The following is a 13,831-nucleotide window of genomic DNA, read 5'->3' as shown; positions in this document are numbered from 1 at the left end:
ACATAGAGAGGGGCCTTAATCATTATTTTGGCTGAGGGTTTTTTATTTTTTCCTGATGAGAATAGACACCTGAATGGCTGCTTTTGCAACCGGAGGCCATTTCTGCATATATTTTTTCACATCTGAAGGTGTGCAAAGCACCTACCCACTAATAAAATGGAATGGCTATTTCCTAACTTTGGAATTCTTTACTTTGCTGCAGGCTTAGCCAACCTGGCTGAACAAGAAAATAAATAAGTTTGGACCTTTTTAGTAATTGAATAAGGATCCCTAAAGTGCTTTTTCAAGAGGCAAGGGGACTTTCGGGTTTTTCTTTGAAGACTTTTCGTTTCTCATTCAAGAAGCTTCTCTGGAGCTGAAGAAGCTTCTTCAACGAAAAATCAGAAAGTCCAGCTGCCTCTTGGAAAAGCATCTTTGGGGCAACCAGGACCTGGATGACTGAGAATCTCCATGGACAACTGAATAGCTCAATTGGGATCATGACCATACTATGAGAAAGATCTGGAGACTCTAGAAAGAGGGCAGAGAAGAGCAACGAAGATGATTAGGGGACTGGAGGCTAAAACATATGATGAACGGTTGCAGGAACTGGGCATGGCTAGTCTACTGAAGAGAAGGACCAGGGGAGACATGAGAGCAGACTTCCAATATTTGAGGGGCTGCCACAGAGAGGAGGGGGTCAAGCTATTCTCCAAGGCACCTGAAGACCAGACAAGGAATAATGGATGGAAACAAGGATTCAACCTAAAAATAAGGAGGAACTTTCTGACAGTGAGAACAATCCACCCATGGAACAGAAGTTGCCTTCGGAAGTTGTGGGAGCTTCATCACTGGAACCTTTCAAGAAGAGACTGGACAGTCATCTGTCCGAAATGGTATAGAGCCCCCTGCTTCAGCAGGCGGTTGGGCTAGATCACCTTACAAGGTCCCTTCCAACTCTGTTATTCTGTTATAAAATTTCACGGGTTTAAATTAGACTGGGAACCCAACCATTGACAGTTGGATATTATAACAGCACTGAAAAAAGAGACTTATGACTGTTTTTTCATACTTACGACTGTCGCAGCATCCTCATGGTCACGGTCAGTACATAAATTTATTAAATAATTGCTGTCAAGTCAATTTGATATGCGTATTTTAAAAGCTGAAAGAAACAAGGAATTGGAAATCCCCACTTTTTTTCTAAATAATGGGAAACTGTCTTCTTTAGCAAATATTTCAATATCTCTCTTAGACAACAGCTTATTCAGTGTAGATTTTGGATGTAATGGGTTATTTGTATACGAAAGAAATATTTGTGATGTTGGAGATGCAAGGAGAACAAGGCTATGTATTTATAAAGTTTTAGTAAGGACACACCTGGAATACTGCATCCAGTTTGGGTCACTACGTTACAAAAAAGATGTTGAGACTTTGGAAAAAGCGCAAAGAGCAACTAAGATTATTAAAGGCCTGGAGAGAAAAACATGTGAAGAATGGTTGCAGCATTTGGGTATGGCCAGTCTAGACTAAAGAAGGACTGGGGGGGGACGGGACACACATGAAACCAGTATTCAAGTATTTGAGAGGCTGCCACAAAGAAGAAGGGGTCAACTTATATATTTAGAGTCACAACCCCTGGTAAGCCCCAATTATGGGAGGAAGCTAACTGCTTCCATCATCCGTCAATCGGCTCGTCACAAGAGTCCATCACGACAGAAACCCAATATTTTTTACTGTTGCCTTTGTTATATTTGTCTGTTTTTTTTAATTTTTTTTATTTGTGCTGATAAATAAATAAAGGGAGACTAGTATAGATCTATTTCAAGCTATTTAGCTCTCATCAGCTAGCCATACCCTTGCTGGGATTCGAACCTGTGCTGTATTGCATCTTAGGCAAACGTCTTAGCCATTAAGCCACAGGTCTCCTCCTTATCAGCTGAAGCCAGGGAAGAAGGTATATATTTAGAGTCACAACCCCTGGTAAGCCCCAATTATGGGAGGAAGCTAACTGCTTCCATCATACGTCAATCAGCTCATCACAAGAGTCCATCACGACAGAAACCCAATATTTTTACTGTTTTATATATATATATATATGTTTGTGTGTGTGTGTGTGTGTGTGTATATATATATATATATATATATATATATATATATATATATATATATATATATATATATATAGTGTTATATTTGTGCTGATAAATAAATATAATATATATATACATATACATACACACACACACATACATACATACATACATACATACATACATACATACCATGTGATGGCAGGTTGTGTCCCCTCACTGCCATCTAGTGTTTGTTTTGATTGCTGCAGCCCAGTGCTGGTTAAAACTAACCCAGTCTTCTACAAGTTGCATTAGTCTTTGCAGCTTGTCCTCACATGATGAGATTTTGAGGACCAAGAAGACTCATTGGGCTCACAGAAAGCAGGCAAGATCAGGCCAGGAAAAAAAAAAAGTCTGATTCAATTTCATTAACACATCCAGGGGGTCCTCAGCTTACAACCAGAACTGGTCCAACCTGTTGTTAAGCGTTGCAATCGTTAAGTGAGTCATCACAGGACTGTGCCTGATTTAATGACCTTTTTTTCGGTTGAAGTTGTTAAGCAAGTTACATGTTCATTCATCCAGCTTCCACGACGGATTTTGCTTGTCAATAGCCAGCTGGGGAAATCGTGGGAAACGGTGTTGACATGACTCTCCCCAAGGCGCTAAAACGATTATAAATACCTGCCAGTTGCCAAGCGCCTGAATTTTGATCACATGACCATGGTTTTAAGCGTGAGGCACCGTTGCTAAACAAATGGCCAAAAGTTGAGGATGACCTGTAATTTCAGTGAATGCACATAGTTCACAAGTGTATATATTTACCAACCTGCTTATTCCATCACAGACTAAGGGTTTGTTCAGACTTTGTACAATGGGTGAAGCTGTTCTGACCTAGGCTTCCCAAAAGCACAAAAATGACTCCTCGTCCCGATAAAACCCCTTTTTTTTTAGTTTAAAGGGAATTCCTCTCCAGCAAAGTCCCGGCCAACAGTCTTTCAAGAGATTTCACAACTACAGACCTTTATCAGGCTTGGAGAACTGCCAGGCCGATATCTTCTAAACGCCACTTTGTAGCAGCAATTACTCGGCAAGATTACCTCCTCTAGACCAATAAGATCGCATAGATTAGGCCTCCTCCGAATTCCATCAGCCAGCCAATGTCGACTGGCAACTACCCGGAGGAGAGCCTTCTCGGTGGCTGCTCCGACCCTCTGGAACGAACTCCCCGTGGAGATTCGCACCCTCACCACCCTCCAGGCCTTCCGCATAGCCCTTAAAACCTGGCTGTTCCAACAGGCCTGGGGCTAACGACTTGTAACCCCACTCGAATGGTGTGACTGTTGTGTTTTTAACGGTGTTAAAAACTGAGTCCCCTCAGGCCCTGAGTCCCCTCAGGGAAAAGGGCGGCATACAAATAAAGTATAAATGAAAAAAATAAATGAAATGAAATGAAAGAAGTCACGAACAGATCTTCACTCTAATAATTGAACTAATTGTCTCTTGCAAAATCCCCTCCCCTTTCGCACTTTATTCCCTATGGGAGGGGCCATTCACCATCCACCTGTGGCCTTACTCCCAAGTCGACTCTTGTTCCTTAGCTGTTCCCTTCGTCTGGCAACTCTGCGCATGCACACACTGGGAACAGGCTCCAGCTCTTTGTCTGCGTCACTGATGTCTGATTCCAAAGGCAACTGAGAACTGTCAGACGGCCCTGGCCTGCTCTCTGCCTCCGACACAGAGCCCTCATCAGAGCCTTCCCCAGACTTCAGTACTGGCCCATGTTCCTCCCCAACCTCCTCACTGTCCGAATCTGCTTCCAGATCCACTGGCGGGCCACAACAGAAGTAGCTCAAGCGAGCCATGAGTTCACATGAGAAAACATGGAAAACATGAGCAAAGTGGAGCTTTTGAATTTCAGATCCGATTCCTTTTCCCAGCTGTGGATTCATTGGAAAGGGCTTCAGCCAATGGCTTCCACCTGATTCCAAAAATCTCAAGAGATGTGGGGTGGATTTATTCTTTAAAGCTACTTAGGACAGGGCAAGAAGCAATAGGTGAAAGCCCGTCAGAGTGAAATAAGAAGAAACTTCCTGACAGTGAGAACAATTCATCAGTGGAATCAGTTTCTTCTGAAAGTTGTGGGTGCTCCATCACTGGAGATTTTCACAAAGAGAGTGGACAGACATTTTTTCCGGAATGGTATAGGACTGAGATGGTGAACCTGTGGCACACAGAGCCTTGTCTGCAGGAATGCCAGCCATCACCCCAGCCCAGCTCCACCCCGAATTCGCACGTGCCTCCCAACGGCCAGCTGGTCTTCAGGTTTCTGCTGCGTATGCACAGGAGTGGGACGCTTGCGGGAGATGCTTATGAATATGCAGGGAGGCTGGGCGCATGTGCAGGGGTGGTGGTGCTTGCATTGTATTTTGAGACCTCCTGCAGTGCTATCATGTCTCCCCTAGTCCTTCTTTTCATTAAACTAGACATACCCAGTTCCTGCAACCGTTCTTCATATGTTTTAGCCTCCAGTTTGTATTTGTATTTGTATTTTGTATTTTATTAAATTTATATGCCGCCCTTTTCCCTGGGGGGACTCAGGGCGGCTTACAACTTAAAAAGGGAAGGGGGAGAAACAAACTTTGGACATATAGAACAATACAATTTTAAGAACACAACATTCATACCATTCGGGCGGGTTACAATCTTAGTCCCAGGCCTGACGGGATAGCCAGGTTTTAAGTGCTATGCGGGAGGTCTGGAGGGTGGTGAGGGTACGAATCTCCACGGGGAGATCGTTCCATAATCCTCTTTGTTGCCCTTCTCTGCACTCGAGTCTCCACATCTTTTCTACATCGTGGCGACCAAAACTGGATGCAAATATTCCAAGTGTGGCCTTACCAAGGCATTACAAAGTGGTATTAACACTTCATGTGATCTTGATTCTATCTCTCTGTTTATGCAGCCTAGAACTGTGTTGGCTTTTTTGGAAGCTGCTGGCTCCTATTTAAATGGTTGTCCACTAGGACTCCAAGATCCCTCTCACAGTTACTATTGTTGAGCAAGGTACCACCTATACTGTACCTGTGCATTTAGTTTTTCTTGCCTAAAGGTAGAACTTTATCCTTTTCACCATTGAATTTCATTTTTTCACCACTGAATTTCATTTTTTCACCACTGAATTTCATTTTTTCACCATTGAATTTCATTTTTTCACCACTGAATTTCATTTTTCATACTTCTTCAGTCCAAGCATGCCCACCTGTTAAGCTTTCCAGCTTGTACTGGGGAGGACTTCGGCCACTGTTAATACTTGAAATGCATTCACACTACAGTAAAAAAATAATAATAAAGTCCGATGTGACATCCAAGGGTAGGAAAGGAAGATCAAGCTAAAGTCGGAGAAGGTTATTTGCTGATTCTGGATTTTGCAGGAGGAAAGAATCTGCTGGAGAGGACTCATCTGCATTAGCTGGAAGTCAGCTTGAAAAATTCGATCAGGTTTTCTGAACTTGGGACTGAGGCCACAATAAAGGTGCCAGCTCATTTGCTCTCGGGACACTGTGCCGAGAACACCTGCTATGTCAAGAGAAAAAGATTCCAGTTCGTTTAACACCTGGCCATCCAATGTGCTGCGTTTCTCAATCCTACCCACCTATAACAGGTAAGAACAGGGAAGGGTCCATTTCCTCTCTCTTGGGCATCTGACAAGCAAGAAATCACAATTCACACATTTAGTTATTTCAGAGCATCCTCAAGTTGGAAGTTCTCGTATTGAAACTCTTGCTTCAGTTACAGAGATTAAATTACCATATTTTTTGGAGTATAAGATGCACCAAGATTTTGAAGAGGCAATTTAAAAAAAAAAAAAGTTTTTGCACTCTGCAGACCTCCCCCCAAAAAGCAGCCTGTTTTTTTGCGAAAATGGGTACTTTTTTGTCAAAAAAAAGGGCATGCATAGTCTTTAGGAGGCTTATAGAGTGCTCCTGGAGAGGGGGAGGGAATTGAGCAAAAGGCAACCTTTATTTCACTCATTTCTGCCCTCCCCAGCCCCCAAGAGCACTCTGGAAGCCTCCTAAAGGCTCTGCATGGCCATTTTGGTGAAGGGGGCAGGGTTTCGGGAGGCAAAATATGCTGTATTCAGTGTATAAGACGCACCCAGATTTTCAGCCTCTTTTTTGAGGGGGAAAAGGTGCATCTTATATTCTGAAAAATATGGTAAAATATCCACAGTAGGCTTCTGCTGGGAACATTCTTCCCTTCAGTTCTGACTCTCTCTCCGAATGCATCCACCAAAGAGAAGCTTTTTGCAAAACTGGTCCTATCGGTAAGCAGTGTTTTAAAAAAAAAAACATTATGTAGGAATCTGCCTTCCTGCAGCTGAGTTCCTGACAATGTAATGTGTGGCATCCTTTGATGAATGTTATCACACCCCGGCACTATGCACGCACACACGCACACATACACACTTTTCAAGACTTCCAAATCTTTTCATAAGATTTACTGTCGTAGGTTTAAAGGTAAAGGTTCCCCTCGCACATATGTGCTAGTCGTTCCCGACTCTAGGGGGCGGTGCTCATCTCCGTTTCAAAGCTGAAGAGCCAGCGCTTCTGAAGACGTCTCCGTGGTCATGTAACCGGAATGAGTAAAGGCCGGAGGCGCACAGAACGCTGTTACCCTTCCCACCAAACATGGTGCCTATTTTTCTACTTGCATTTTTACGTGCTTTCGAACTGCTAGGTTGGCAGAAGCTGGGACAAGTAACGGGAACTCATTCCCTTACGCAGCGCTAGGGATTCGAACCGCCGACCTTTCTGATCAACAAGCTCAGCTTCTTAGCCACTGAGCCACCATATCCCCGTTTTTACTGCATTACTGTAGATTTTTTTTAGCCAATTGTACTTCCCCCTCCTAATTTCCCCACAACAACCCTGTGAGGTGAGGTGGGTTGAGAGAGTATGACTGTCCCAAACTGCCTTTCATGCGGAAGGTGAAACTAGAAGTCATAATCTCCTGGTAATGGGCACAAAATCACCCAGCCAAATTTCATGCCTAAGGTGGGACTAGAACTCACAGTCTCCTGATGACTTGACTATAAAAATACAGTAGAAGTTTTGAAAGGAGTCCTAAATCCATACATCTAAAACCTTCTACCTCTCATTCAAGGATCATCTCAATAATACACACACACACACACACACACACACACACACACACACACACACACACCCTCTGGCTGAATGGACAAAGATCATCTGCGGCGAGAACATCGCTAAAAAAGAGACCGTTAAAAAAAAAAATCCCACTGTATTTTCAAAAGGGAATGAATCAAGGTTAGTCTGGCTTCCCGCTGTGTTTCAAGCCTGCTCCTCAGATCTAACAAAGGAGGGGGACCCCACGGGTATGGGGGCTACTTTTGAGCCACCTGAACTGGTCAGCCATCTCAGCATCCAATTTTTCAGCTTTTCCCTAAATAGAGAGAAGGGAAAGGAGAGAAAGGAGGACAAAGAGAGGAAATAGAGAGAGAAGAAGAGAGAGAGGAAAGAGAGAGAGAAGAAGAGAGAAAAGAGAGGGGAGGAGAGAGAGAAGGAGAGGGGGAGAGAGTGGAAAGAGGAAAGAGAGAGAGAGAAGAAGAAGAAGAGGGGGGAGGAAAGAGAGAGAGAAGAAGTGGGAGGAGAGAGAAAGAGGGGGGAAGAGAGAGGGGAAAGAGAGATGGGAAAGAAGAGAGAAAAGAGAGAGAAAGAGGAGAAAGAGGAAAGAGAGAGGAAAGAGAGAAGAAGAGAGACAGAGAAAGAGAGAGATGGGAAAAGAGAAGAAAGAGAGAGAGGAAGGAAAGAGAGGAAAAAGAGGAAAGAGAAAGGAAAGAGAGAGAGAGGAGAGAGAGACAGGAAAGAGAAAGACAGAAAAGGAGGGAGAGAGAGAGAGAAAGAGAGGTAGAGAAAGAAAGAGAAAGAGAGAAAAGACAGGGAGGAAGGCAGTGAGAGAGAGACAAAAAGAAAGAGAGAAAGAGAGAAGACAGGGAGGGAGGAAGAGAGAGAGATAAGAAAGAGAGAGAGAGGAAAGAGAGGGAGAGAAAGAGGAAAGTCAGGGAGGGAGGCAGAGAGAGAGAGGAAAGAGAGAGAGAGAAAGAAGACAGGGAGGGAGGAAGAGAGAGGGGGAGAGAGAGAGAGAGAGAGAGAGAGAGAGAGGAAAGAGAGAGAAAAGGGAGGGAGACAGAGAAAAAGTGTTTGCACTGCATTGATAGAAACCGGCATTTTATCCTGACACACGGGTGACTTCAGCCTCCTCCGACGGGAGGCAGGTCAAGATGTTGAGGTTACCATGGCTGCTGTGAAGAGGAGAACTGAATTCATCCCACCTAAAAGCTTTTTCTCCCATTGAAAAGGGGGTGGGAAGCTTTTCAAAGGGGCTAGTTTTGAAGCCTCACAATGCATCAAAGCCTCTTCCACCAGGAGGCTGAAAGCAGGCGGAAAGTACTCGTTACAGCAATATTTTGACAAAATATGAATGTCGGTATGCAGAGCCACAGGTAATCCTCAACACAGGACCCTAATGAAGCGGCCCATCGTGGTCATAAGTCAGAACAATCATGAAGTGGATTACCCATGGTTTAATGAGTAGACTGACACGAGTTTACTACCTTTATTTGCGGTGGCCATAAAGTAAATGCTGCGGTCATTAAGTGAGCCCATTGTTTGCGATGAACCGGTTTTGCCGTTAAGGAAATGCTGGTTTTCAGAAAAAAACATAGCAAAATACGGTCATGTGACCACAGGATGCTGCAAGCAGCCATACATGCAAGCCAGGAGGTGTTGAGCAGCTCCGGGGAAGGTCCGTTATAACTTCGAAAGGTTGCTTAGCAGCCGGTCATAAGGCAAGAACTACCTGTAGGAGGCAGTGCTCAACTCCGTTTCTTGGCCGAGGGAGCCAGCTTTAGCCGAAGACATTTTCTGGGGTCATGTAACCGGCACGGCTGTGTAATAAAGGTACAGTACGTGGAATGTTGTTATTTTCCCACCGAAGTGGTACCTATTTATCTACTCGCATTTGCATGATTTCAAACTGCTAGGTGGGCAGGAGCCGGAGCAAGGAACAGGAGCTCACCCCATTGCACAGCGCTTAGGTCTCAAACCTGGCTGTCAGCTTCCCAGCTGACAAGCTCAGGATCTTTAACCACCGATCCAATTTGGAGATGCACACTGCACCCTAACAATCATTCTCTCTTTTCTCTCTCGCACACACAAAACACAGAAGTGTTAATACCACTTTATAATGCTTTGGTAAAGCCACACTTGGAATACTACATTCAGTTTTGGTCGCCACGATGTAGAAAAGATGTGGAGATTCTAGAAAGAATGCAGAGAAAGAGGATTAGGGAACGGGAGGCTAAAACATAAGAAGAACGGTTGCAGGAACTGGACAGGGCTAGTTTAGTGAAAAGAAGGACTAGGGGAGACATGATAGCAGTCTTCCAATATCTCAGGGGTTGCCACAAAGAAGAGGGAGTCAAGCTATTCTCCAAGGGACCTGAGAGTAGGACAAGTAGCAATGGGTGGAAACTAATCAAGGAGAGAAGCAAGTTAGAACTGAGGAGAAATTTCCTGAGTGTTAGAACAATAGCAGTTAGGCTTATATACCGCTTCATAGGGCTTTCAGCCCTCTCTAAGCGGTTTACAGAGTCAGCATATTGTCCCCAACAACAATCCGGGTCCTCATTTTACCCACCTCGGAAGGATGGAAGGCTGAGTCAACCTTGAGCCGGTGAGATTTGAACAGCCGAACTGCAGAACTGCAGTCAGCTGAAGTAGCCTGCAGTGCTGCATTTAACCACTGCGCCACCTCGGCTCTAATCAGTGGAACAGTTTGCCTCCAGAAGTTGTGAATGCTCCAACACTGGAAGTCTTTAAGAAGATGTTGGATAGCCATTTGTCTGAAACGGTATGGGGTTTCCTGCCTAGGCAGGGGGTTGGACTAGAAGACCTCCAAGGTCCCTTCCAACTCTGCTATTGTATTGTATTGTATTTTAAAAGACACTGCTTGGAGACCTACTTTTTGTCCTTTTACGTGGCCTCTTTCCGAAAGGGTTTCGTGGCAAGAAATACTCGTGAACTGATGACCTGGGTCCATTTGGGGGGCAGCCAGTTTCAAATAGCGTCCGGCGAGGAGCAAGGCTCCCCTGTCCCTTTCCTCTCCCTCCTATTTCTCCTCGCTTTGTATCCAGAATGTGGCCTGCAGTCTCGCTGTGGTTAGAAATCTACCTTCACAGATGTCCGCGTTCCACAGGCTTCAGCCGTTTAATTCTTAGGCTAGCTGGAGAATTCGGTTAAAGAAGCTTCACGCAGTGATCTGTTTCTCTCTTTTACTTTTTCTTTCTTTTGTCTTGTATCCTCCCTTCCCTTCTGCACGGGCTCAGCCACGCTTTGGGTTACCTGTTGCTCTTTACAATGGAAAGAAAGGCACCGTAAACCAAAAAAAAAAAAAACCCAAGAGATATTCTGCACACTGCTTATACTCAGAAAAAGCTTCTTCAAGAACTCTAAAAAGTCACCTCCTTTTTTTCAGTTAAATCTTTTCCTCTTAGTTAAACCAGGGAAGGAGATTTGCTTGGTGAGAAGACAGAACAGTGAGGAGGGGTGTCATTCAACAGGGATCCCGCAACGGGTAAACTCAAGCTTTCTTGTTTTGGGAAATCTACCACCTTCTATTCATAAATTAGGTTTGCCAGTAAATCACGTTCTGAGACTGCTTCTTCAAGGTTCATTTGATCAATCCAGAATTTTTTTTATGATCTCATAACTGTTATTAATAATATGTATTTATAACAATTTTTCCCTACAGTTGACAATATACTTGAAGATTGCTTTCTTATCATCCCATAGATCCATCTTATCTTACAACGGTCCTACTTCTTCTTCCCTCTCTCCCTCTTTCCTTCCCTCGTTTCTTCTCTCCTACTCCCCTTCCTTCCCTCCCTCCTTCCCCCTTCCCTCCTTCCCTCCTTCTCTCCTTCCTTCCTTCCCTCCTTTCTTCCCTCCTTCTCTCCTTCCTTTCCCCCTTCCTTTCCTCCTTCCTTCCCCCCTTCCTTCTCTCCTACATTCCCTCCTTCCTTCCCTCCTTTCTTCTCTCCTTCTCTCCTTCCTTCCCTCCTTTCTTCTCTCCTTCCTTCCCTCCCCCCTTCCTTCCTACCCCCTTTCTTCTCTTTCTTCTCTCCTTCCTTCCTTCCTCCTCTCCTTTCCCTTCTCTCCTTCCCCTTCCTCCCCTTTACCCTTCCCCTCTTCTTCCCATTCCTCCCCTCTTTCCTACTCTTACATTCCCTCCCATTCTTCCTCTGCCTTTCCCTTTCTCCTATTCCTCTCCTTTCTCCTCTCCTTCCTATCTTCCTTCCATTTGCTGCAAGCACGGTCTTCTTTTTTTTTGCAGCCAATTAAGGGCACAGCCATCACAATAATAGCGAATTAACAACCTTAACCGATTGCTCCCCATCTGCTGTTTAGGGCTAGACGAGGGACGCCTAGGAATAAAACTTTATAGAGATGAGTTGCTAGGCCCAACGATCTTCAACAATGTTTTTATGGATGCAGAAAGGTATCTAAATGATGTTCTTTTTTTTTTTTAGGCCTCCCAGATAACAGAATAACAGAGTTGGAAGGGACCTTGGAGAGCTTCTAGTCCAGGCCTTTTGCTCAAGCGTAGACTTTATACCATAGGTCTTTAAATTTGGCAACTTTAAGACTCGTGGACTTCAACTCCCAGAATTCTCCAGCCAGCTGGCTGGAGAATTCTGGGAGTTGAAGTCCACAAGTCTTGCCAAGTTTGAGGACCCCTGTTTTATACCATCTCGGGCAAATGGTTGTCCAATCTCTTCTTCACCTTCACCGACGGAGCACCCACAACTTCGGGAGGCAAGTCTTTCCACAGATTAATTGTTCCGTCAGGAAATTGCCCCTCGGTTGCTTCTCTCCTTGGTTAGTTTCCATCCATTGCTTCTTGTCCTGCAGCCTTCAACCGCTTTGGGGAATAGCTTGACTCCCTCTTCTTTGTGGCAGCCCCTGAGATATTGGAACACTGCTACCGTGTGCAGTCTGGGTTTATTTATCAGAAGCAATGATCAGGATGTGGGAAGATAAAGGATGGCTTTCATTCTTCAGGAGCCATTGCCAAGATGCAGGTGCCAATTTATTCTTAATCCTCTTTAAGAAGGCTCAATTGCTATTATCCTCCAAATCACATCTAATCCAATCTTGGTGGAGTTGTTGGCAGTTTCTTTCTCATGCTTTCCACTTTCCTGGGATGGGGTATTCCAGTTTCTCCTGCGATTCTGTGATAGATATACGTCTGTGTAGTAAAGTCTTTGGAAGTTGAACTCAACTCAGGGTGTCTATATGGCATCCACACATGGTTTTTTCTGGAAATACAAGTAGTCCTCAACTTACGACCACAATGTACGTTGCTAAGTGAGAAATTTGTTAAGAGAGTTGGCTCCCATGTTAAGACTTTTCTCGTCCCATTTGTTAAGTGAATCACCGCAGTTGTTAAGTGAGTAGCAAGGTTGTTAAGTGAATCTGACTTCCCCATTGATTTTGCTCGTCAGAAGGTTGCAAAAAGTGATCGCGTGACCCCCCCACCCCCACCCCCAGGACAATGCTACCGTCGTAAATACGAACAGGCTGCCAACTGTCTGAATTTTAATCGCATAATTGTGATCAACGGTTGTTAAGTGTGAAAAATGGTCATAAGTCACCTTGTCAGGCCTGGAAGCCACCTTTGGCATTGGGCCTTCAGGCTTGCCACATTTAATACTGTGGGAAAATGGGAGCGGGTGGATTATATGGAGTATGGGAGTTGTATAGTCTAAATAACATTCCTTTCTCAGAGTGTCAAGGACACCTAGCTCTGTATCTGGAGTGGCGTGACTGGGAGGCATTTCCAGTTGGGACGGTGCCTGATTGGGCCATGGAATGGACATGTGGGTGCTGGGCAGGGACTTGAACTTTCTTTAGGGTGGGGAAAACCTGGAAGCTTTCAGATTCGGGTTTTCCCAGATGTGCCAATATGACACCTCTAATAAAACGGAACTTTGAGGAAATTCAAGTCTCGGAGTCTTCTTTTGTTGGGGGGTCTTACTTGGAACCCTGAAAATCACTTTTTTCAGTTACCATCATCACTAAACAAACTGTTGTAAGCCAAGGACTACTGGTACAACAGTGTGGTCTTCTTTTTGGGATTATCACTTTTTAAATTCCCAGTTGACGCCAGGAATTTCCTGGTGTTCCCCCATTCAGGGAATTGAATAGATCCAATTCTAGATCAGCCTTTTCAAGATCAGGACATATTCCATTTCCTTAAAAGTATTAAAATACTTTCCAAAACTCTTACGAGACTTTGGTTTTACAACCTCATCTCTCTTGAAGGGCTTGACACCATTGTGATTCAGACAGTGAGGAGGTTGGGGAGGAACATGGGCCAGTCCTGGAGTCTGGGGAAGGCTCTGATGAGGGGTCACCCGGTTCAAAGTTGTCTTAGCCTTCAATCCTTCCGAGGTGGGTAAAATGAGGACCCAGATTGTTGGGGGCAAGAGGCTGACTCTGTAAACCGCTTAGAGAGGGCTGTAAAAGCACTGTGAAGCGGTATATAAGTCTAAGGGCTATTGCTATCTTAATGCTGAGCCACCGCACTGCCGTTTTAACAGTAGCAATGAGAGTAAAATAAGTCTCTCTCAATTTCATACGCAGGACTCTCCCCACCCAGGACTTTGGGCCATCTGAATAGTGGCCCAA

This window comes from Thamnophis elegans, chromosome 3 (assembly GCF_009769535.1).
Source record: "Thamnophis elegans isolate rThaEle1 chromosome 3, rThaEle1.pri, whole genome shotgun sequence".
NCBI lineage: Eukaryota > Metazoa > Chordata > Lepidosauria > Squamata > Colubridae > Thamnophis > Thamnophis elegans.
This window is presented reverse-complemented; position numbering follows the sequence as displayed.